Source organism: Trachypithecus francoisi, unplaced genomic scaffold (genome assembly GCF_009764315.1).
Source record: "Trachypithecus francoisi isolate TF-2019V2 unplaced genomic scaffold, Tfra_2.0 Lachesis_group2, whole genome shotgun sequence".
Lineage (NCBI taxonomy): Eukaryota > Metazoa > Chordata > Mammalia > Primates > Cercopithecidae > Trachypithecus > Trachypithecus francoisi.
This window is the reverse complement of record NW_022681465.1, coordinates 61,089,929-61,114,994: the sequence shown is the minus strand read 5'-3', so window position 1 is coordinate 61,114,994 and position 25,066 is coordinate 61,089,929. Positions and strand designations below refer to the sequence as shown.

At 31.7% G+C, this 25,066-nt stretch overlaps 1 protein-coding gene across 1 annotated transcript in view; it reads left to right on the top strand.

Moving 5' to 3' along the window:
- Positions 1–2,020: 2,020 nt before the first annotated feature.
- The window catches only part of CDH9 (cadherin 9), a 169,786-nt gene continuing 146,740 nt past the window's right edge, over positions 2,021–25,066 (top strand). The window contains exon 1 of the mRNA XM_033179264.1: positions 2,021–2,144. The gene's annotated coding sequence lies outside the window, so the exon portion shown is untranslated. The remainder of the gene's footprint in view (positions 2,145–25,066) is intronic.

The following is a 25,066-nucleotide window of genomic DNA, read 5'->3' as shown; positions in this document are numbered from 1 at the left end:
AAACTTGTTTGCTAAATATTCGTACACATTGCTGCAAGTATGAAAAGTTGTTTTCATGTGACATAGAATGCTACTCACATTTGAAAACTTATAAGTAGCTATACACACGATCTAAAAGAATCTTTGACAATTCCAAGGTTTAAGTCATTTGTTTTCAAATGCTAATTCCATACCAAACAAGAGAAAGGTAGAAGACCTTTCATTTGGCAACCCTTTTCTCTTTCCTTTTTTTCAGAGTAGCAAAAATTACTTCAATTCAGGATTTAGACTGCTCTGTTGAATTGTGGATTTCACGCAGAACAGCCTTTTCCCACAGTTGGATTTCAGTGGGAAATAAAATGTATGCAACATAAGGGATTTAAAGCTTTTATTTGTGAATATTTACCTTAAACTATGATAAAATATTTTGTTTGGTTCCTTTTTCCCACTTTATGGACATTACTTTATCCGGTATTAATAAAGAGGCTTCTATAATATGTAGTTTTATTTAAAGGAGCAAGTAGATCCAGCGGACATAAGTCTAAAGGAGCCTGTGAATTTTAAATTAAGTGTCTTTGCCTCAAGAAAACAGTCTTAGCCTCCATGAAGAATTCACCAAGCTGTCTTAACCACTTGAATCTATCTAGCCCTGGAATATGCATAAGGCTTTATTTCTTCCTTCTTTTTCTTTATTTATAGATTAACAAAATAAAGTTCCCTTTTTTGTCCACCTCCTACACTTCAAACACACAAGTATTTAAAAGCCATTTACTCCATGTTCAATCACCACGTTTTAGTAGTGTCACATTTTATTTGGAGATACGTAAAATTGTATTTTTTAAAAAAAAACACTTGTTTTCCTTTTAAAGAAACGAATTTACATAATGCACAAGCCTCTGATGGGCACCTCTATTATCTACCCTTCATGGATAAGCTTTACCATTGGGGTAAAAAATAGAAGTTGAATTGTTTTTTTCTATTGTCAGTTTTCTTTTGAAGCATCAAATAGGATATTGATATTTGTTCGCACTTAAGCTATTTACTTACTGTGACTTAACGAGCCGTTATAAAGTGAGCCATATGCCCACCGTGCATTTCATACAACTATTACTAGAACTTCTTTTCAGAAGGATTTATCTACTAATCAATACCTTTCTTATTGTGCCATTTCCAGAAGTACTAAACAGACTTCTCTCTAAAGCAGGGCTTGCCTTTAGCTTTGGTTCACCCTCTCTAAGAGTTGTACAATGTACAACAGGGACTCTAACAGGTGGATCATGTAGTTTCTGTGATGTGGCTATGGTCACCATTATTTTGGGTTATTTCCAGGGAAGATGAAACTCATTCAATTGCATGATCAGGTAAAAAGCAAAGTCGTTCTAGAAATTTAAAATTATAATTAAAACCATTATCTTTACTGAAAGCAAATATGTCAATCATTAATTTTTAGATGTTTAACATTGTTTGTAAAAGATTATTTTAGATTATGTACTCATAGAGGCAAAGTTAAAAATTCATCGTTATTAATGATAAATATTATCTGAATTCTTTCTCTCCTCTTTTTCTTAAACTTGACATTTTGACACTGAATTTGAAATAGGTAGTAGTAAATTCTGCAGGAACCATACGCAAAATTTCTTTTGAGCAACAGCACTCTCCCTGTGATATATATTTTCTACAGATGATTTACAGGTTACAGGCATGCTGTGACCTTTCTCTCCCAATTGCAAACAGATTAAGGAGAGCTGATTAACCGAGACTAAAAACACTGTGTCGTTTTTTCTTATGGGGGGTCTTTGACAAGGCCCTCCTTTCTGAGTCCTCCCACTTCATTCGCTTGCAAATCAGTGTCCAAAGAGGTCTTCACTCCCCCAAGCCCAAACCTGGCGCCCTGCAGCGCCATCAGCGGCAATATCTTCCTATTTGAGGGACGTCTCTTATTAATCAGAAACGCTGAATGGAAACCAATCAGATAGAGAGTTCCTTTGGCTTCAGCTTCCTGCCTGTCTGAGTTAAAAGTGATGCTCGAAGAGAAAGCCACACTGAGATGCATGAAGATTCAGCTGTGAAGATACTATAAAAAGAGAAGAGAAGGACCGAGACAGAAGCAACAACGGAATTGTCAGTGCGGAGTAGGGCTAAACTCAGTTCCATTGTTAAGCAAGGTAAGTGTTATTTACTTTGCTTGACAATGTAAGCTATTCAGTTTTTGCTTTCTTATAACGAAGTAGTACAAATATTGCTTTTCTCCTAGTTGCTATATTTTGCTCTCTCTCTCTCTCTCAACACTTGGAAGCACATAAGAATACATTTTAGTAGTATTTGAATAAAATGTTTACATGCTCAGTGACAAAACTTGCAACATTTGCTTCTTATTTTACTTTTACAAAGCTGATACCTACTCATGTTCTTTTTATAGTCCTCATATTTGCATATGGAATATTGTTGTAAAAATAAAACTAAACTTAAAATTGTATCAGTTGATTGTGGTGGCTTTCAATTACTCACATATTTGTGTGTTCATGTATATGATTATTGTATTAATTTGAAATGGACTCCTGGTCTTCTTATAACTTTTCTTTAAATCATTTGAGTCAAAACTGTGAAAAATAAGGGCATCTTTATTCATAACTGAATAAGAAATGCTTTCTTTATTTTCAATATTATCAATGAAACAATGTATGAATAGTAAAAATTCCACAGATGCATATTGGATGTCAGGATTAAGGTGATCACTTTACCTGGTAAAAGAGGTTTCTTCACATATTTGTGACTCTCACTGAGGTCAACACTTTGAATGTATATATCTGTTAGCTATAATTGCTTTCCATTATTGTAGGCAAATATGTCTTAATGTCATGACGACTAGATGAAAGCCACAAGAAAGGGAGAGTGTTTCTAAGGCAAAATTGGCATTGAAAAAAATTGAAGTGATGTGGGAAATGCATTGATTTGGTGGATAATTGTTTTATTGTGTTTTCCATCGCATGCTCAAGATGTCCATTCACATCAAATAAATTTGTGCAGGTATGCTTGTCTCAATAAAGGCTTGGATTTTAGCTATAAAGTCATCAAAATTCTTTAGTATTGACAGTTAGAGACTGTTACCAGGGTGAAATTCTCATAATCTGTTTTAAATAACAAAGGTGTCATAAAAAGAAAGTTATTAACTGTAGTAGATAAGTTTACATTTATTTGTATCATCAACTTTTGATGAAGATACAATGGACTACAGATCTGAGGAGAAATTGGTGGTCTTCTCCGGAGAGGTGTTGTCATTTTATATTTTGTATTATAGATATATGAGATTCCTAATAGTGATTTTTTCACAAGGTTTCTAAATCTTTGTAGCATGGAGAATGAATGACTTTGTGACATCAAAAATAGTGGTAACTTTTGCAAGACAGAAGGAAATCTTTCTTCTTCTCTTTGCTTTATCTATGAATTCAGAAGAATTACCCATCTTCAGGCACAGCCGTTAAGAACGACTTTGATTATTCAAGATTCTCAGTTTTGTAAAAAACCTTCTCCTACATTCTGCAGAAGATGAATCCTACTTTTCACATTCAGACACTACATCATTGCCTAGGCAATGCTATGTCAATTGTGAAATACATTTTTGCAGCTATAAAACTGGCTAATCCAGGTTTGAAACATAGATCTTTTGAAAGGTAAAGAAAATGAAATAACATGCTATTACAGCACATAGCATCAAAGAACTTGAACATAATATAAATAGTATGTGCTTGTAGTCTTGTCACAACATATGTTATGGGTTCGACAGAAGTTTTTCCAAATGAGGAGTAGATACATAATTATATGCACTTAATAGATATATGTTTACATGTTGAAATATCTTCATCTCTATACGTGTTTTGAAAAATGAAAAATAAGTAAGATAAGTACATACTGGGAGGAAATCCAATTCTAGAAATAAATAGAAAAAATGCTTTAGAGAAAGCAGAGAGTAGTATGAATTTAAGAGTAATTCACTGAAGTTAGACAGATTTGGTAGTACTAATAAAAACAATAGTCTAGTCAGATAATAATTTTTCTAGGATACAAAATATTATTTTTCTTTTATTACAGTATTTGAAAGTTTAAAAATCTTTGAAAAGGTTTGCATAATTATGCTACTGTTATTGCATTCATTGCATAAAGGAAATAAAAATGCTTCATACCATTGCCTGTGTGTCAGAAGAGTACAATATCAAAGTTGATCTTGAAATTATTCTTTTAAATGTTGTGTTGCTCAGCTTGATAAATCGTGTGTTGAATCAGAAGCTCATCTGAACGTCATCTTGCATGGAGGGATTTGTTCTGGTGTTTTCCTATAACCCCTATACATGCCAAGCTTAGCCAATGCTGCGTGCCTTCCATGGTACATTCACCAAGTAAGATTTTTAAAGCAAAGTTAATTATTTTTTTTTATTCTACTGGCTTAGCTCTATTTAGGCATCAATAGTGATATGAGGCAGATGCTCCTTCCCCACAATATTTCTACAGTATATGGGTGTAGTTAATAAGAATGCTGTAGAGAGTGCTTACAAATTATATAATATAAAATATGCAATTAATGTGGCAACATATAATATACAAGAAAGTATAAATTAAGGTGAAAGTTAATTTTTTAAAATGTGTGAATGTGTCATGAATAAACATTGGCTGTAACTGTTCTCTGTGAAAGTAAATAGTCTAGATAATTACTTAATATTAATGCAGATGCTTCAATATAACTTATCATTAATTTGCTATATTCTTTAAGACTAATTTTGCTCACTCAAAGACACATTTAAATATGATGTACAAATAATCTCACATTAGAAAAAAATGATGTCTTAAAAAATGTCCAGTGTAATACTTTTGACTTCAAGGACACACACACACACACACACACACACATACACACAAAGTCAATAGCAATATTAACATAGAGTAATTTTGATTCATGGTGAGATTTTTTTTGTAATAAAAATTCTATTTAGTTTCTTGGGTATTTTACCTTATAAATCATCTGCTTAAAGTTACATTTTCTTAAAGAAGAAGAAAGCATGCTAAATAGAATCAAAAGGACATTGATTTAAAATGAGTCTTGTTTGTTTTTATCTGATGCTAAATTTATAAATGTGGTCATTTCTCTTGTAGAACATAAAACATGTTTCCTAAGATAAAGCAATTTCTTTCTCTGTATCTTGCATACTTGTTTTCAGAAACAAGTTATCTTTTCAAAGATATCCCAAATAACTCTCAATACCCATGACATTATCTTATTTAGGTGTTTATATAAATTTTGGAACTTTAGAAAAGGGGTTTTAACTCTCTCTATCTCTAATTTTACACATGTGAAAGCAGAGGCTTAGAAAGAGATCAGGTTACATTTCCAAGACTGTCAAGTTTTACACATATATATACACACACACACATATATGTATATATATGTATATATGTATATATATGCATTATTACGTGTAACCTTAAGGTATTAAGTCATGAAACTCAAATTAGAAATATAGAAAAATACATAAAGAGATGATAGACAGATACACAGATAATAGATAAATACATAGATGATAGAATAGATAGATAGAGAGACAGAGATGTATAGACTATTGAAAACAATGAATTCTGGATTGTTATAAATAAATAATCTAAAAAGGTTTTTTTTTTTTTTTTTCTCTTGTGAGTCATTTCAATTTCTCTGCCTGGAAGCACCATTATCCTCATTATTAAAATATGGTAAGGAGTATACAGTGAGGAAAATGTCTTTATAGCAGTCTTATACATTTCCATAACAGCCCTAGTATGTTAATGCACTTATCCCTAAACTTAGCACTAGAAAGACATGGTCTTCTAGTCACATTACAAATGCAAAGTGCCTGAACAAAAGCAGGGTCTCTGGAGCCTGACCAAGAGACTTCATATTAGCACTTCCAAGAAACACCTCTCCAAACATAAAAGTCATTATAATGGATCTCATTGGCTGTGAATGGAAAGTGGAAACATCATGGGGTGCTGTGGTCACAGATGCTCTGTGTGAGTGTTGTGAGTGTGTATGTGTTTGTGTGTGTGTGTGAGAGAGATGTATTATTTATTTATATTTTAGGAAGAAAAGTAAAGACAAAAAGAAAAGAGCTGAATATTTTCTCAAAATGACTTTCAAGGTTTTTCTGAGTATTTTTTTCTTTCTTATTAATTTAGCAAATTATAAACCAGTTGCAGGAGAAAGAAGCATTTTTATATATCTTCTATTTCTCTTGATGAGCAAGATAATTTTTGATCTCTCTAATTGATCGATGAAACACCAGAGCATATGATGGTTTTATAAATATGGATTAAAAAGCCAGCCCCTCATATCAGATTTTGAAATTGGCTCTACAATTCCGAAGAGTGTGGATGACTTCATTTTAATTTCTCCTCCAAACACTAATTCAATTTACAGTGGAAATATAGTAACTAACAGTTATTATTTAAATTTGAATATGAAAGATTTAACATGTTCATTAATGTATTGGATGTTGGTAGAAACATATATCTAACAGAATTTATATTAGAATATGCTTCACTTGACATACTTTATATATTATTAACACAATTTCTAAAGCATAATAGACTTTTTCCTCATAGTTTGTAAAATAACATCTTTGGAAAGTCATATAAAAAAAGAAACGATATACACAGCAAGCTGTATAACAGGGGAGATAACAAATAATGCTTATAACAAGGTGTAATCCAGGCAAAAGAGCAACAGTAATTCACTTCCTGGGTCAAAAGACATGATATGAAATTAACTAGTTTTGTAAAACTGAGAAATGAGTCTTAAAAGTTGTCTAAGGGAGTTTTTCCCCGACAATCAGACAACTCTAAAATGTATTTTTTTTTTCTACCAAAGCAGGTTACTGTAGTATTATTACATCATTTCTACAAATGTTTTAAAATATTCACATCTATATGTCATAAATGCTTCACAATATAAAGAACATATAAGAAAAATGTTTTCTTTTTAATTTTAATGGTAATTAAGCTGCAGAAGAAATGTAACAGTTTCCTCTTAAAGAAAACTTAACCGTTCAAGAAAACTTAACAGAAAGTTAACAGAAAACTTAGTTGAAATTACAGACTAACATCTATGTATCTATGTATCTATCTATCTATCTATCTATCTATCTATCTATCTATCTATCATCTATGCATCTATCTATCTATCTATCATCTATGTATCTATCTATCTATCATCTATGTTTCTATCTATCATCTATGTATATATTATCTATGTATGTATGTATATATCTATGTATCTATCATCTATGTATCCTCTATTTATATGTTTAAAACTCTATCTCTATATCTGCATATATATGTTTCTTCATTCATATTTCTGTATGTCTATATCTATAGCCATGTCTGTGTGTTTGTGTGTGTATGCATCCAGAATACATATGGAAAACAGAAAGAAAGTACAATCAATTAAATCAAAAATTGTGAACATTCAATGTTCACATAAATTAATTATCATATTTAATTATTACAATGGTGTAACAGGAGGAACTAAAGTAACTCCTTTATTAGTCAGTGTTAGATATTATATTATAAACAAGTGATAAAATATCATTTGAACCCTTTTTATTTTTGGAAAATCTTAAACTCAATTATAGTCCATCTAAAATGGTTGACTTGGATAATTTTTTGAATAGGAAAAATTAGAATTTTATTTTTTAGACTGTACCTAGTAATAACTATTCTTTATTGGATGTTCACGATTCTTGAACACCTCACAAAACTTATTATCATTTTACCCACATTTACAGTGGATGAGAAATAGATAACATAGAAGTTAATGCTATCTCAAACTACGTTTATATAAAAAGTAGATAATTATCAGGAAATAAAACTCATAATTTTACATTGGTCATGTATAATACAAAGCAAACACATTATACGGTGAAATTTTTAAATACTTATTTGGCTATTTTCCCTGAGAGTCAATAGCTCTTAAACATTTGTTGTATTACTTGGTAAATCAACAATGTGCTTGATTGTATATTTACTTTATATTAAAAATGATACTAAGTTTAAATAGTATTGCTTTTTCTTATATGTGATATACAGTAATTCATAAAACAATCAAAGAGAAATATTTCATTACTACCACTTCTTCTAGATTAATGTCACAACTTATTAATGTTACAACTTAATAAAGTATTTACACATGTATTAAGCAGGGAGTGGAATAGGTCCAACAGTTGGAAGAAAGAAAATAGTTTTCTGCCTCCCCTAAGTTTTGCCAGTTTATCTAGATGATGTGACATATTAAATATGATTTTAATTCAGCTTTTTTCACATACTAGCATTAAATAAAATTCAGATTTGTATTTCTGACAATACATAATTTTCCAAAAATTAAATCATTAATGTATTATAATAATATGTGCACTTGTTTATTCAAATGATATTTATCTGTCTTTTTTGTTTAATTTAGAATTCAGATTCCTAATGCAATCACTGACAATAAAGAATATCATTATACTTGCAATAAAAATATTTATCTTTATAGTTAATTTTAGTTAGTTTAAAATATGAAGTTCTATTAAAATACAAATTGTTAATATCAGTAATAAAGTGCTTTTTAAAAAATATTATAGGATTATTTCAGCATAGTAAGATGGAGAGTTTTTATCAATAGTCTGTTCATATTTATATATCTCTCTCTATATATAGACAGTTAGATATATAAATATGTGTGATGTGTCTCACCCTCACAACTTTGGACCTGTGACCTTTGTTAAATTTGGTTTTTCAATAGCTAAATATGTCAGATTATTTTACTTAAATAGGAAAGTAAATTTCAACTTTGGAAATAATTTGTGATTTTAGAAAATTAAGAAGAGAATTGTTCTGATAAAATTTCTTGAAATAAGTATGTATCAGCAAGCTACTGGGAGTTCATAAGCATTTATACCCAAAGATTAATGTTGAAACCTCCAGAGACCAAATGACAGAATGAAGACACGAGAGGGGTGGGAGTCCACAGCAGTTTCAGTAGCACGGTCACATAACAGTTTACAATGAAACATGTTGCCACTGTAGACCTTTTGCTCCTCCCAGACCTATTAGGCATGCAAGTTTGCTAGTTGACAGATAAAGCTTTGAAATCACTGCAACCCTTTATTAAACATGGGCAAGAAAATTCTTCTATACACCTAAAATTAACTAGGTCTGTTGAAGTCTTACACTGCATAAAATGTTTAACACACATTCAGGAAATAATATAATGTCATTGCAGGATAAAATGCAACTTATGTATGTCTTATATTTATATTGCAAAGATCATAAATTGTAGTCTTCCTAAATTATAAGAAAATGTGAGTAAAAGGCCTATATAGAAAGATTGTGAGTACATTCTAACCAGATTGCAAATTCTACTTAGGTTATCTGTTTGAAGAAATGTATCCTGATCACTTAAAAGTATTATTTTGTTCTATAAAATATGAATTTGGAAAGATATCTTGAAAAATAAGTAACTATTTTATCATTTTAGAAATCTATGTGTATGCATACAACATAGTGGTTTTCTATGAAAAAGAGATGTTTTATAAACCTTCAGTGATATGAATTTTTTATTAAAATAGCAGTTGTAATCATATATCCAATTCTAATTATGTAATGTTTTACTTACATTTCTTTCTCAGTTTTTGGCTTATCTTAAGCAGCCTTGTATGAAAGTGATCTTTAATTACCTTCATTGTGAGAAAAATTTAAACATATTAAATAATCAACTTGAAAAAAGTATATTTGTAACCAATGTTAGCATACAGAAAAGAAAGCATATAAGTTAAGATTACAGAAGATATTTTTAGTAGTTAGCATGTGATTTAAAATGTTCTAAATAACATATATACTAAAAAAATCAAATAATACACCAAGTATATAATTATATATAGATGTAAAAAATTACTGTTACTATATTTAATATGCTAGGTTCATGTGCTGAGTGTTATATGTATTTGCTCTTTTAAATATAATTATAATCTTTGAGGAAAGATATCCACACTCATCTCCTTCTGTATTTTTTTTTTTGTTATGCTTTAATTCTAAATCATTTGATGGCTAAAGTAAAGTTGACTTAGGTTGCATGTCGTCTACTGCTTTCTAACAGATTCAGTATAAATCTATGCTGATACCTAGAAAGCAGATAGGTTTTCTCCTTACAATAAACTGCGATGACTTATTTATATTTTTGCTTTTGACCACCTGTGCTTCTTGATTCAGTACAGCTTTTTTAAATCCCCGCTTCTCTGCTACTTCTGTTTCCATCCCTCCTGCTTTTCTACTTTCCCTGGTTCATTATTCCCTAGCCCGACTCCTCCTCTACTTCAAAGACAGAATAAACTTAACTAAAAGTGCTTCTCCTTTTTTCTTTTTCTTTTTTTTTTTTTTGAGACGGAGTCTCGCTCTGTCGCCCAGGCTGGAGTGCAGTGGCGCGATCTCAGCTCACTGCAAGCTCCGCCTCCTGGGTTTACGCCATTCTCCTGCCTCAGCCTCCCGAGTAGCTGGGACTACAGGCGCCCGCCATCTCGCCCGGCTAGTTTTTTGTATTTTTTAGTAGAGACGGGGTTTCACCGTGTAGACCAGGATGGTCTCGATCTCCTGACCTCATGATCCACCCGTCTCGGCCTCCCAAAGTGCTGGGATTACAGGCTTGAGCCACCGCGCCCGGCCAGTGCTTCTCCTTTTTAACTGGGCATTCATTTTGGGAGATTACTCAGTTAATTGCTACAAATAGTGGCTTTTCCACTATTTGTAGTTTCTTGAGTTTCCAACACAAGAAACTCCTTAGGTGTGGAAACTAATAAAAATGGGTCAGCGTATTTTATGATTAGCTTTAGAAGCTCTTTGCCTGTCCTCCATCTCTCCCTACTATGGGAAATGAACCTTACAGACGGTTGAGTATTGCCAAGGTCACAATTCACAAAGAAGAGATAAGTAGAATGAGAAGTACTTTTACTAACAAGAGAACCTGTCCCCACGTCCAACAACGCAGCCCTGTAGGTATATAGCTACATGAGGATTTTGGAGAACTGTTAAGAAAAACTGAGGCTTGAAAAGCAAAGGATATCCTTGCATACTTATTACTACCTTTAATGGAGGTAGGTGGAGTGGAGAGACAAATTGGCAAAATGTTTTCATACTGCCTGCTTGGCCTCGGGAGCCCCATAATGGATGTATCTAACTTTTCACATTAAGAAGCTGATCTTGTGTCTCATTTCCATTTCATAGCAATGTCAGTCCATCTTATAATTTGCAGGTGTAGGAAGCAATGCTTCTCCTAACACCACCACTGTAGTGTGATCTCCCAAATGTGTACAGGTTCATTGAGAAGTCTATTTGGGATCCCGTATGAGCCGTTCACTTTCCTGTCATTTAGACTCACAATCAGGAAAAATATCCTTAGATTTTTTTGTAATAATGTATTCATCTATCCGTTAGCTAATTATTTCATCTTCTTACATTTAAATTTTCTCCTTATTGAACACTACCACATCTTAGGCACTGTGCTGTGGTGAGGCTGTACCTGCTGCACTTGGAAAACCACCTTCACTTGGAGACCACTATTTCAAACAACTTCAGATAGAGATTCCTTTCTTGTCATTGTGATAAGATATCTACTTGTAACTTTCTCTCTATCTCTCTCTGACTTTGTTTTGCCTAGATAGCTTGGAACTGATCTTTATTCCACCTTTATTTAATAGCATTAACTTCATTCCAAGAAAATTTTGCTTAGCATAGTATATTTTCTCTTCGGTGTAAACATCCAATATTGCTCCAATTCTATGAGACATATTTTATAGATTATACCCTACTGGTAAATAACCCTGTGCGAAGTGAATTCTCTTTGATATTGCCTCTAAAATTGAAACCAATAATCTTAATATGAAATCACCCAATAATTAACACTATAACGTTTCACATGAGTTTAAGGTCATGTTTTCATTACTTCTCAATGCTTCCAAAAGCTTCATATAGAAATTTTTTTTCCATAATTTGTAATTATCTCTTTTAAAATAAGATGTTGTCAAATGGAGTGAGATATAACCTTTACTATATCTTACATTGGCCTTTCCTGTTTAGTACTTGGATTGTTCTTCAGAAAATTAATACCTCTGTTGCCATATTATTTAAATAATCTTTTAGTTGTTCCCCTGGGCAACAATTCCTTTAACTACTGATACAGGAGTTAAAGGAATGTAGGAATGTGTTCAAGTAATCTTCTCTTTCCTTATCCCTACTAACACTCCACCACATCCCGAAATGTAAATCAGTACTCTACAGACTTGAATCTAAGTTTTTGGTTTTTGGCAATTGGGTTTTTTCCTGTATTTTAATTTTTTTCTGCTATATTCTGAATCTTAAAATATGGTTTTTCATTTATATCTATAAACCAGTACCTAAAAATATACTTGAAACAGAATTTTGTCAGGAAACACTTTAGGAATTGAATTATCTCCAAGTGTACTTTCAAAAATCACTCTAGTGAAATCACTGTCGTCAAAACAGATACCACACTTTATGGAAAAGACTTGTCCTTGCCTGACTCCATGCCCTTTTTCATATGATTCCCTGTTATTCAAATGTCATCTCAACTACCTGTCCATTACAACAGTACCTATCTATCAAGCCCTATATAGTATAGAGTAAATTCAGGGGTCTAGGATATTTACTTCTACAAAGAATTTATTTATTTATTTATTTTGAGACAACGTCTCATTCTGACAACCAGGCTGGAGTGCAGTGGCAGGATCTCAGCTCACTGCAATATCTGCCTTCCGGGTTCAAGTGATTATTGTACTTCAACTTCCCGAGTAGCTGGGACTACAGGTGTGCTCCACCTTGTCCAGCTAATTTTTGTATTTTTTGGTAGAGATGGATTTCACAATGTTTGCCAGGCTGGTCTCGAACTCGTGCACAAAAGTGATCTGCCCACTTCAGCTTCCCAAAGTGCTGGGATTACAGGTGTGAGCCACTGAGCCTGGTCTAGAAATTCTTGATCACAAAAATCTGAGGGCTATTGCCCTGTAATGTCAAAATGAACATTTTAAATAATCAAAACTATTCTGAAATCTGTCCAAAAATACTGTATTTATGTTTTAATTTGAGTTTACTGGAAGAAAGACTACAGCTTTCATGTTATCCATGGAGAGTTTCCATATCCCCCCAAAAATGTATGGACTGCTTAACAGTTCATGAATTAAAACATTTATGATCAACAACATCATTTTATCAGAATAAAAACAAAAGTGCACTAGGCTGATGATGCCAGCCCCATGCACATGGAGACCTGTGATCTCCTCCCAGCTCCCACATTTACTTACTCCGTTTTGCTAGTAGGTTATCTTTACTTCTGGGTGCAAATCGTCTCATGTGTAAAATGTAGTAAACACGAAGTTTAGTAGGCAATATTTTATGATAGTCAGGGTAAGAGCAGGTAGAGTCCTGGAGCTAGACATTCTACCTACAAAAACCAGTTTTACTCTATATCTCATGTGTGAGTTTGAGAAAGTCTTTTAATGCCTTGGCGCTCCAGGAACTTTCTATGCGAAAGTAAGATACTAGCAGTAACTGCATTATAGGATTTTATGAGGAGACACAATTGATGGCTTCTTTAATGACTACCGTTATTCTTAAGAAGGTTATGGTTCAGGTTCTTATATCCAGGTAAAGGGTGTTGGTTCCCTCCATATACAAAAGTAAGAGAGAAGCTTAGATTAATTTAATGATTAATTTCATTGTTCTTGAAATTAGGTAAGCTGAGTCTGAATGTAAATATTCACATCATAAGATTCCTTAAGTTGACATAGCACACAATGGCAATGCTTTATATTTTGAACAATTTTGTGTTGCAAGTTGTATTACTTGAAATTAATACAGGACACTTAATATTATAGATATTTTATCACTTGAAGTTAAAATGAGTATATTACTCATGGATCTTGGAGATGTGAGTGAATGATGAAAGTCTTTTAAATCAATAATAATAAAATTTCATAGGCTCTCTTATCATAATCTATTTTAATGCCAAGTATTTGACTTTGTTTCTTTTAATCTTTTTATGACTTCTCCCTTTTAGTCTTTGAATTACATTAACAACTATAAAGTAAATGCCATTCGTGACCTTAAAATTAATACAACTTATAAAAGATGATTCATTTATGTAAGGATTTTATTGTGGTTTGAAAAATATGATTCTAACAAAAATGGTAATAATGATGGCATACTTGTAAGTAACATTCACCAAAATTAATTTGAACAGTATTTTTTGGTGAATGTTAATGATTTGCTGGTTTCTCCAATGCATTGTCAACTGGAGTTAATGCTTATAAAATATACAAAATATTTGAATTTATATTACTTACTAATTTTTTTCCATAGTGAACCATTAGCACCAAATGTTTATTCAAACATTACTCTGCATCAAGCGTTTTTCTGGATGCCAGTATTATAGCAGTGAGTATGATGCAAAGTTTTTAATCATAAGAAGGTATTTTCTAGAAGAGTGATACAAATAACAAAAAGAATAATTAAAAATATGTTTAAATTCTGTGGAAACAGGTGGTATGATGGAGAGTGACTGGAGAGGTAAACAGAGATTTATGAACGTGGCAAGGGAGGTTTCTCGGAGAAGGTGACATTTGAATTGAATCCAAATGAGGAGAAGGAAATATTATGACACACACCATTTTGGGTAGAAAAAAATGACAGGTAAATACAGAACAACTCTGGTATGTTAACGAAATTTACTCATGTTAGAATAGAATTCTAACTCTAGTTAATTTTATTCATAAACCCCACCTTGTTATATTATGCTTATCTCAGTAATTATAAACATATAATAAGAATGTGAACTGGACACTTTCCATTTCTTGTTTCAATGTTTCATTAATTAAAATCTACATTTTTCTATTTTTTCTTGCTTGATTAAATAAGATATTCCAATGTGATGTAATGTTCATCTTTTTATGTATACAAAGTTAGAATTTCAAGCAGAAATTTCAAACAACTATTATAGAAAATTAAAATTTTAACTGTGAGTGTCCAAAAACTTAGTTCTCCAGTGCCTCCTAGTTATAAGTGAAAGACTCACTGAACCTGAGGCAGGAAGTGGGATCTTAGTGTAAGGATATATATCAGTATATGTCACTGTCGATTTCTGTATCTTTATTTATAATAATACAGGACACAATCTTACAACTCTCCAAAAAATATAATTCTGTAACAGGATTGATGCTCCTTTAGTCTGAATGTTGAGGGAGGTTTTATTCTTCATGGAGGCACGAGGGAATAAAAACCTGTTGCTCTAGACTTCTCTCAAATGTCGCCAAAGGTCAAGTCCTTCTCTATCTGTGTGATTTTTTACCTTGAACATTTTCCATCCTTTTAGTACAGTTTGCAAAAGAAGGAGCCTAATTACATGATGGCAGTTCTTCTCTACTTCCCAGAAACTGTTGTCTTGCAGGTTCCACAGTTAGCACTTTGTCTATTGTGTCATGCCTACCTTTATTTCTTTGGTACTTTTATGGCTTCTCTTCCCTCTTTATTGACTTATTCTTTTGATGATCTCCAGTTTAGCTTTCTGAGTTAATTGTACTAAAGTAACCTGTGTTTCTTTGTATCAGGACTCTGGTCAGTCCCCTGATTGGTCTCCAGTTATTTTCCCTACAATATCTGTATTAGGTTATGAGCCCAGTCATCTTTTCTTGAATCTCCTGATATGCAATGTATTTACTAAACATTGAACTTTAAGCTCTTAGCAGAATGCTTGGATAACTTTCCTTAAAAATACCTGTAAGCAAGTTACTCAAAATATATTGATAGGTCTATACCGTTTGTATGAATTAAACAGTTGTAATGACAATATTCTTTCCCCAAATAACACACAGATAATATGCTTCTCATTCTACACAATACATTGCACATTTTGGCTGAAATGTTGTAAGAAATCAATAAAGCTCAATTTGGATTTTTAAGATTATATCACAAAAAAATTAATAGATATTTTCTATAAGGAAATGCAACACTGTATTTTGGGTAAATCATGTTTTGCTAAATTACTATTTTTTCTTCATTGCTTCACTATCATACTAAATCATATGCTGCATTGTAAATGGTATGGTATTTATGACTTTTGATCCAATACCAACTTTATGCCTCCTACTTTCCTGCACCTCCATTCCCAGCTCAAACTACTAGCCCTATGTTTTCAGCTACAGAGTAGAAACCAACTGTAGCATACCTAAATATTAAACTCAATGGTTAAGAATTCAGGCTCTTAGTCAGAATATAAGTTTCATCTCTTGCTTCCAATGTCATAGCAATTAATTTATTTCATTTCTCCAAATATCAGTTTTCTCATGCAAAAATGTGGATAACTAGAATTCTTGGAATTGTTGTTAATGACTGTGGTAACGCAAGTATCAAAGAGCTTATTGTTATTCTTGTTTATTATTATTACATTCACTCAAATATATACTCAAACTGTCAGTTTCTAATAGTGACTCAAGATAATTTCACTACTGTGTTTGAGAAGAGTAGTAACACTTTTCCTTACATGTTTTAGTTTTTCTTACCTAGACTCTTAAGAAGGTGGAAAACAAAACGCAATTATACCTTAAAATAAATGATTGAAAAGATGTTTTGTCCTGAATAGGATTTTACTTGATGTGATACTACATTTTTTCAAAAGAAATTTACACTGGCTTTTAAAAATACCATGTAATTAATCACGAATGCAGAGTGGGAGTAGCAATAAGAACATATTGAAAAAATGGAAAAATTGTTAAAAATTATATAAGCAGTCATACTTTCCAAGGACATGGAGAATAAAAAACTCTCCCATTTATGAGAGTATGAAAAAAAATTTGAAAATGTATGAAAAATATGGTTCTTAGAAAATATTTGTCCAGTTTTCATCATTAATAAAAATAGAGTCAGGTTAAAATGATTTCTAATGAAATTAAATGCTATGTTTATTGTATTTATTTATTTATTTATTTATTTATTTATTTTTGAGACAGAATCTGCCTTTGTCACCCAGGCTGGAGTGTCATGGCGTGATCACAGCTCACTGCAATCTCAGCCTCCTGGGTTCAAGCAGTTCTCCTGCCTCAGCCTCCCAAGTAGATGGGATTGCAGGTGCCCACCACCATGCCTAGCTAAGTTTTGTATTTTCAGTAGAGATGGGATTTCACCATGTTGGCCAGACTGGTCTCGAACTCCTGACCTCAGGTGATCCGCTGACCTCAGCCTCCCAAAGTGCTGGGATTACAGGCGTAAGTCAACATGCTTGACCTTTACGTGCTATTTTTTAATAAAAATGTTAACCCTACAAGATTTTATCTCTGTTAGATAAAAGATGTTTAAGAAAAGAATGATTCAATATGGTAATGGATTACTACAGCAAGAAGAAAGCAAATTTACATTTCAATTAATTGACTGATTTTACAAGTAAGAATACCAAGACCCAGATAAATGGTTTAAAAAGTGATCCTGCAACAAACAAACAAACAAAAAAGAGTAGAATCCAGGCCTACTGGAGTAGTTACATAGATAAGAATGCATTATCAATGAGAATCTGCATATTTTTACAAAATCATTTTTGTTTCATAATCCTTTACATGTAAAATATGGCATTGTATTAAGCATGAGTAACAAACAGAGAAAAATGAGTACCATTGAATTCGCTGCTGTGGTTGGGTCTGGCTTTCTATGAAACTCTTCCTAAAACAAAAGTATGATGAATCAACTGAGCTTCCCGAGTGAAGAAGAAAGAATTGATTTATGCAAAGTGTCTATTCTATCTTTCAGTACTAAAGTAGAGTTAACTAAACTTTTCCCAAATTATATGTGGTGGAATTACACTCCACCATGCATATTACACCATTAGTATTGTAAAGAGGGCAATGGATGGGAGTCAAAAGGTCAGAGAGAGGGATCTTGTATTCATTTTCCACGCTGGGGCTTAATGTCATTTTTAAAATGATGGAAGAAGGCTAGAAGACATCTAAGGGCTCTTTCAGTTTCACAGTCATTTACAACTTTGCTTGAAAATAGTCATATTAGACTTTCAACTACTTTTGTAATAAGCTTCCATCTTATAAGTAAAAAAAAAAAAAAAAAAAAAAAAAAAGAACAATGAAAATAACTGAACTACTTGGAAGTATCCAAAAGCCTAAATATCATGGCCTCAGACCTGGCCTCCTTGAAGACCTTTTCTAAGATGATGTGGAGTTCTCTATGTTGGTGACCAGTTTAGCACCAGAACTGAGTCTGTTCCATTGACTTCCATATTGCCTAAATTTCCCCACATTGATATCAATATTTCTGTGTTTAAAAAGAATGTGATTTAGAATTTCATTATTGTCCCACATATTCAGAAATGTATTCGTTTTCCCTGTGTACAGAACACTCTGCTTAAACTGTGCAGTCAAGACAGTCACATCTATCATTACCTGGTAACAAATTCAGTATCAACTATCTAAAAGAAACATATGTTTCAGTCATCAGTTATCTATTTTAAATTATTTGTGTGGTACAACTAATTCAATTGGTAATCAACTTATTTGATTGAACCCACTATATATGTTTCTGCGACTGTAACATTATGCTATGTTTGTTACTATTTGCATACACAAATTATTTTTATATCAAGGAATTGTATGATATGGAGAAATTTGTCAATACAACTGTTCAATCCTTTGAAGAAGACAAGGTATAGATGTCAGTCTGACAATTTTAAAGGTAAATGTTGGAATCATTCAAAGAATAAATAATTCTAATGTCCAATGAATCCTTTAAAAAACTCAATTTTTGAAAAACGAGATAAAAAATGTACAATTAGTTATTTCATTGAGAGATTACATATTAGCATGTCTCTGAAATTCTGTGCTTGCTGTTATTTCATTGGTTTATATATTTTAAAAAATTATCTGTAAGGCACTTCAGATACTAGACACATCAGAAATTATTATTCTTAACGATGTTTTATCTATAGTGATATGGGAGTAATAAGAAAAGCATAAAGGTGTAAGATAAGCACCCCCAATTCACAAAAGAGCAACACCCTCTGTTTCAATGTAATGTCTCAAGGAAACATAACAACACGAGAGTATCCGATAGTGAATTAAACACTTTGTTTTCACAGTCTGTTTACATGAAAATTAATTATTTATAGGTAAATTATTTCCTCTCCTTATGATTTCCTTCTGGAGTTAAAGATTTCTTTCTGATGTTGTGAAGAAGGAAATTAATCTATTCACTAATTAAATTAATCCTGTTGTAAAATACCATTTTACAATAAAGTTCTACAGATTTTCTTTTACTCTAGCAATGAACCTTTATTTATAATGGTATCTTGCCCGAGTCTATGGGGAACATAAGGAGCAGCTGTGTTGGATAAACCACACATAATTAGCATACAGGATCTCTTTGTCAATGATACTGTTGATATTATATAAAATCTTACACACTCCTGTACTTTATAACTGCATCATATTTTATACTATTTTAAAAGATTATTCATGTGTATGGAAACAACTTCAGTGTTATTAGTCTTACTTGTATAAGTGTAGAGAAATAAATCATGTGATGGAAGTTATATGAGGCTTATATGATTTTTCTCCTTCCTTATAAGACTCAAAATTTAAGAAGAAATTTTAGTTAATATTTCTTCTGACTTTTATAATTTATTTTTATTATTTTCTGATTGTTGAAAAATAATTTTCTTCTGGGGAATATACAATTGCAGATCATAAGTTAAGTACTGACTATTAATATGTCAACATTAATAAGTCAACATCAAACTCAGTTAAATGTACATATAGACACAGTGTGCAATTCATGTGTAAAACTGCTCTAAACCTCACATTCATAAAACCAAACTGCTTAACACAATGCTTTAGCTCCCTCTTTTGGAAGGCCCAGATTATAATATGAAAATAGGAGAAGCTGCCCTAATATGCCCTCATTTCCACTGGCATTTTATAATATTTGAGTCAATTATTTTTATTCCATGATTAAACTCTATAAAATAATAATTCAAATCATTTTTCAAAAGAAAGTAAGCCAAATCTACACTTACAAATAGTTTTACTAGCTGATTTCTCAGTCATTGAACACTTCCCAAAATTAAGGATATATTTTGATAAGAGTGTTTTAATACACATTATTCTAAATGAATTAACAGTCAATTCTATGAGTGTTTTAAAATACTATTTATCCAAATAAAATATCTGAGCTCTATTATCCCACCAGCTATGTACTAGCTATCCTTAAAGCATTTAGCAACCAAGAAGAACTTTAAAATGTATTGAACACTAGGCATATGTACATATATATATTTTGTGTGTGTGTGTGAATTCTTATCTTAAATGTTCTTAAAATTTTTTCTCAGTTATTTTCATAATGGCATAGAAAATAATACATGAAGATCAAGATGTATAAAGCAAAAGTCTGCACAACTTTCTTAAAAATATATATATAATTAACAAGATGCACATAAACAAGATAGACATATGTCTTTTTTTTTTTTTTTTTTTTTTTTTTTTTTTTTTTTTTTTTTGAGACGGAGTCTCGCTCTGTCGCCCAGGCTGGAGTGCAGTGGCCGGATCTCAGCTCACTGCAAGCTCCGCCTCCCGGGTTCATGCCATTCTCCTGCCTCAGCCTCCAGAGTAGCTGGGACTACAGGCGCCCGCCACCGCGCCCGGCTAGTTTTTTGTATTTTTTTAGTAGAGACGGGGTTTCACCGTGTTAGCCAGGATGGTCTCGATCTCCTGACCTCGTGATCCGCCCGTCTCGGCCTCCCAAAGTGCTGGGATTACAGGCTTGAGCCACCGCGCCCGGCCGACATATGTCTTATCTTACAATAGCATCACTTAAAATAATTCAAACTAACACTAAAATAATTCAAACTACTAAAAAGCAAATTATCATCACATTTGTTTTTTTATTATTCTGCAGTAATTAAGTATAGTATTAAAGTGTTTAATATTTAACAGCAGTAAATGCCAACTATGTAAATATAAAATTCATGGAATTGTTGGTTTCCAGAAAAAAAGAAGTTATTATTTTAAGTATCTAAAAGTATAAATGCAGAGGTATATTTTCATTTTTATTTTTAAGCTATTTAAATGTCTTTGTTTAACCCTTACTTTGGAAACAAACAACTTTTTAAAATAATTATTTTTGAAAATTAAATATTAATTGACATGGCATTATTTGTACTCAAAACAACATAGTAGGCAATTCAGATAATTAAGTTTTCATATTTAAATACTATAAATCTATATTATGAAATATTGATGCCATCACAAATTATAGAAAGTAAATTATGATGAATATATTATCACAGAGAAGTCAGAAGAAAGAATATAAGTTAATATCATCTATTCCAGGGATGTCTGCTTTCTAAACCCAACCTTCCAACACGCTGACTTCTTGTAACGTATTTAATTTCACAGACACTTTAAATTGCAATCATTGTTTGGAGAATTCAATAATATGAAAATACTTCAAAGTCCATATGTGGTAGATGAATATTAAGAATTTCACATGTAGAGAAATGACCCTGTCTTAAATTTTCTACTATATTTAAAATTTACTTTATTTCAAAGGATATATAAAATTATTGTTTCCGACGAGTGAATTTAAAACTCTCCCTCATTTGTGTTGGTTTATTTATTATTTACGTATTTCATAATTGAATGGCCAATGTTTTCCCAACTAAATGGGAGCTGAGTACTATCTTTGTACTACATTTTCTGCTCTGTGTGGGTTAAGAAATATGTAAAAGTTTTACCATGAGCTTGATTTCAGCATATGTAAATGCTACATATAACAATTACATTACCTCAACCTGCTCACAAAGTGACACCAAGATCATAAAAAATAACGCCAGATAATTTACTCATATTTTCTAATGATAGTAACAGAATAGAGTGAAATAATTACAAAGTAGACTGGGATTAATTATAGGTTATAAAATGTGTTAAATAATATTATTTTTCAAATATTACATACAAATTACTAAAATGAAGTTAGCATTTTAGAAAAAAACAAAAAAAGTTTAGAAAACATTCAAAAATGTCATTATTTGGAGATAGTCTAGTTAAACTATGACATCAAGTTTATTAATATCTGCATCTTCCTTGCTGTACTCTCATCTGTAATAGGAGATGTACATCTAGGTTTTCCATTCTTCCATAGCTTTCCTTTCTCGTCATACCCAAATATCTCATTCTAGTTCATCCTTCCATGAAATTGAGTCTACTTCACCAATTATTTCAATTCTGAATTTCACCTGTTACTACTTTTTTGAGATTCCTCCCACAATTTCTGGGTGGATTTCAGTGCTTAGCCTAAATTAGGTTCCTCTTGTTTATCCCAGCAGTACTAATAATAGGACATAATAATATAGTAATAATCATAAAAACAAACTTTACAATGGGACAAAGGAATGAAGATGATGTAGGGAACACAAAGCCTGAGGAAATAAAAACTAAAATCCAATAAATCACTGCTAACTCAAAATTCTGCTGTCCTGGGTAGTGCCCCAGTCGAGACTGGACTCTGGACATCTAGGAGTCCTTTGCTCTCTGCTTGCCATTGTGTAGCTGGTTTACATCTTCCTAATCAAGAGGTACTACCCTGGCATAAATTTTAATTTGGGACTCCAAAATCCTCAATCCTTCTCAGATTGTAAGACAAGATTTTCAAAAATAATATAATTTACTCTGATAATATTATCCCAGAGGTACCAACATTAAAAAATACACTGTTAAAGAGAATGCTTAATATCTCAGTATGACACATGAGCATTTGGATGTCTCTATTAAAAAGCGTAGGACCATCACTTAAAATATATCTACATGGTTACATGATTTAGAGGGCTCCCTGGGAACAGAAAGAGATTTCCATAAAGACAAGCTGAATTTGCTAATAGTGGAATCTTAGAAATAAATGTTGTACATTTTGTTAATAACATTTTGTCTTTAATTACAACTACATACAGGTCAGAAATATTTGATATTATTTCTCTCTGAATTATATATATATATATATATATATATATATAATTTTACATGTATGTGTATATATATTTAAATCAAGATGATGTATACCTGAGGAAAATTCTATATACAATATGTGAAAACAAATTTTTAAAATTCTCTTCCCGTATATAAATAGAAGCTTAAATCAGTTTAAATGGCTTTTCAATTTTGGGGTTACCAAAATTTATGAAATAGCCCATTTGTAAAATAGAAGTCAATTTAAATAATCTTCTGAAAAAGCAAATAGATCTTAAGCTGTTTTCTTTTTGTAAAAGTAAATGAAAATTATGATTTGTGTCTCTCAACCTTATTAGAACCGATGCTTGTTTTTACTATTCTGAACAGAAATAAAATCAAAGTTAATATTACCATCACATATAAAGCATTTCACAAAAGTTGTCAATGCAATTTTCAAACTGTAATATAAATGAGAAAGTAAAGAAACAATACATACTAAAATATATACTACATCACTACTACAATATAATATACATTAAAGAACCTGATGTAAATGATGAGTTGATGGGTGCTGACAAGTTGATGGGTGCTGACAAGTTGATGGGTGCAGCACACCAACATGGCACAAGTATACATATGTAACAAACCTGCACGTTGTGCACATGTACCCTAGAACTTAAAGTATAATTAAAAAATAAATAAATAAAAATTTAAAAAATAGACTAAAAAAAAAAAAAAGAAAAGAACCTATATGTGAATTAGACAGGTAGAAATGGAGATAGATCAAGGAATGCTGGATTCCTGCCAGCTTCTACCTCCTGAGTGTCTTTGCCTTCAGCAATGTGGCTTTCTAAATGCTTTTTAATGACAAGTTTCTAAACAAAATATATTTTGGTCTTCCCTTGATTTATGAGGTAGTTGGAAAATTTAGCATACTTTATGTGAAACTTGACAAAATAGACATAACTGATTGTTAAAACAATGAATAAATAAAAACTAAAACTAAAACAAACAAACTAACAAAAAACACTGAAGGACTAAGTTAGGTCTTAGGCGCAGATATGTTGTGAACAGGCTTTTCACCTACTTAAGTGTGCGGCAGGAGAAAATGCTTTGACATTCGGGACTCCTTTGATCTTTGCAGAGCATTTAGCTTGCCCCCAAAATAATTTTCAGTGGACTCAAGCATTGTAAAACAGAAAAGCAATCCCTCTGAACAATTTTTTTTTAATTCCCTTGAGTGGAAAGCATTTCTTCAGTTGAGGACCACTAATTGAAATAATTAAGGAAAAACAATAATATTTTTGATGTTAGGAAAATAAAGGACAATACCAAAAATAACAGTGAGTCTTTCTGTCACCTCAACTCTCTTTCTCTACTATTTTGTTCCTTCATTCTCAATGTACCTGAAGAGTACGTGTGTCTCTCATGATTAAGGTAATACAAGAATGAAATAGTATGTTTTGAAAAGTGCTTTGACATATATATGACAAACAGCAACAACAAACAAAACAAACAGTGAAGAAGAATAGAAAGAGCAGTTTTGGCCTGAAGAGTTTCTCCAATTATTAAACTTGAAACTTGTGATACAAACAAAGAAATCATTTAAAAATGACAAAACTTATTAACACTTCGGATTTCAGAGCTCCAAGTGATATGGACACAACCATTTAGAAAACTATGAAGATTTAATATTGAGTGAAAAAAAATGCTCCCTTTATTTCTGTGGATCAAGAAACAATGTGTTCTTTGAAACTTTCTATGTGTATCTTTATTTTTTCTCTCAATCTCACCAAAATCTCACAAATAAACAGCTTATAACCTGTATTTTGACTCTTAAATGCATTTTTAATGGCTAAAAATAACAGAAATTTATTTTATGGATAATTTATACATTGGTTTTAAATCACTTTTAGATTTAAAGCTACTACTTTTGGAGAAAATTATGCTGCCAATTATACTAAAATTCCTTTCAAAATGGACAGAACTAAATTCTCAGATTCTGAAATGCTATATTTGGAAAACTCAAAGCT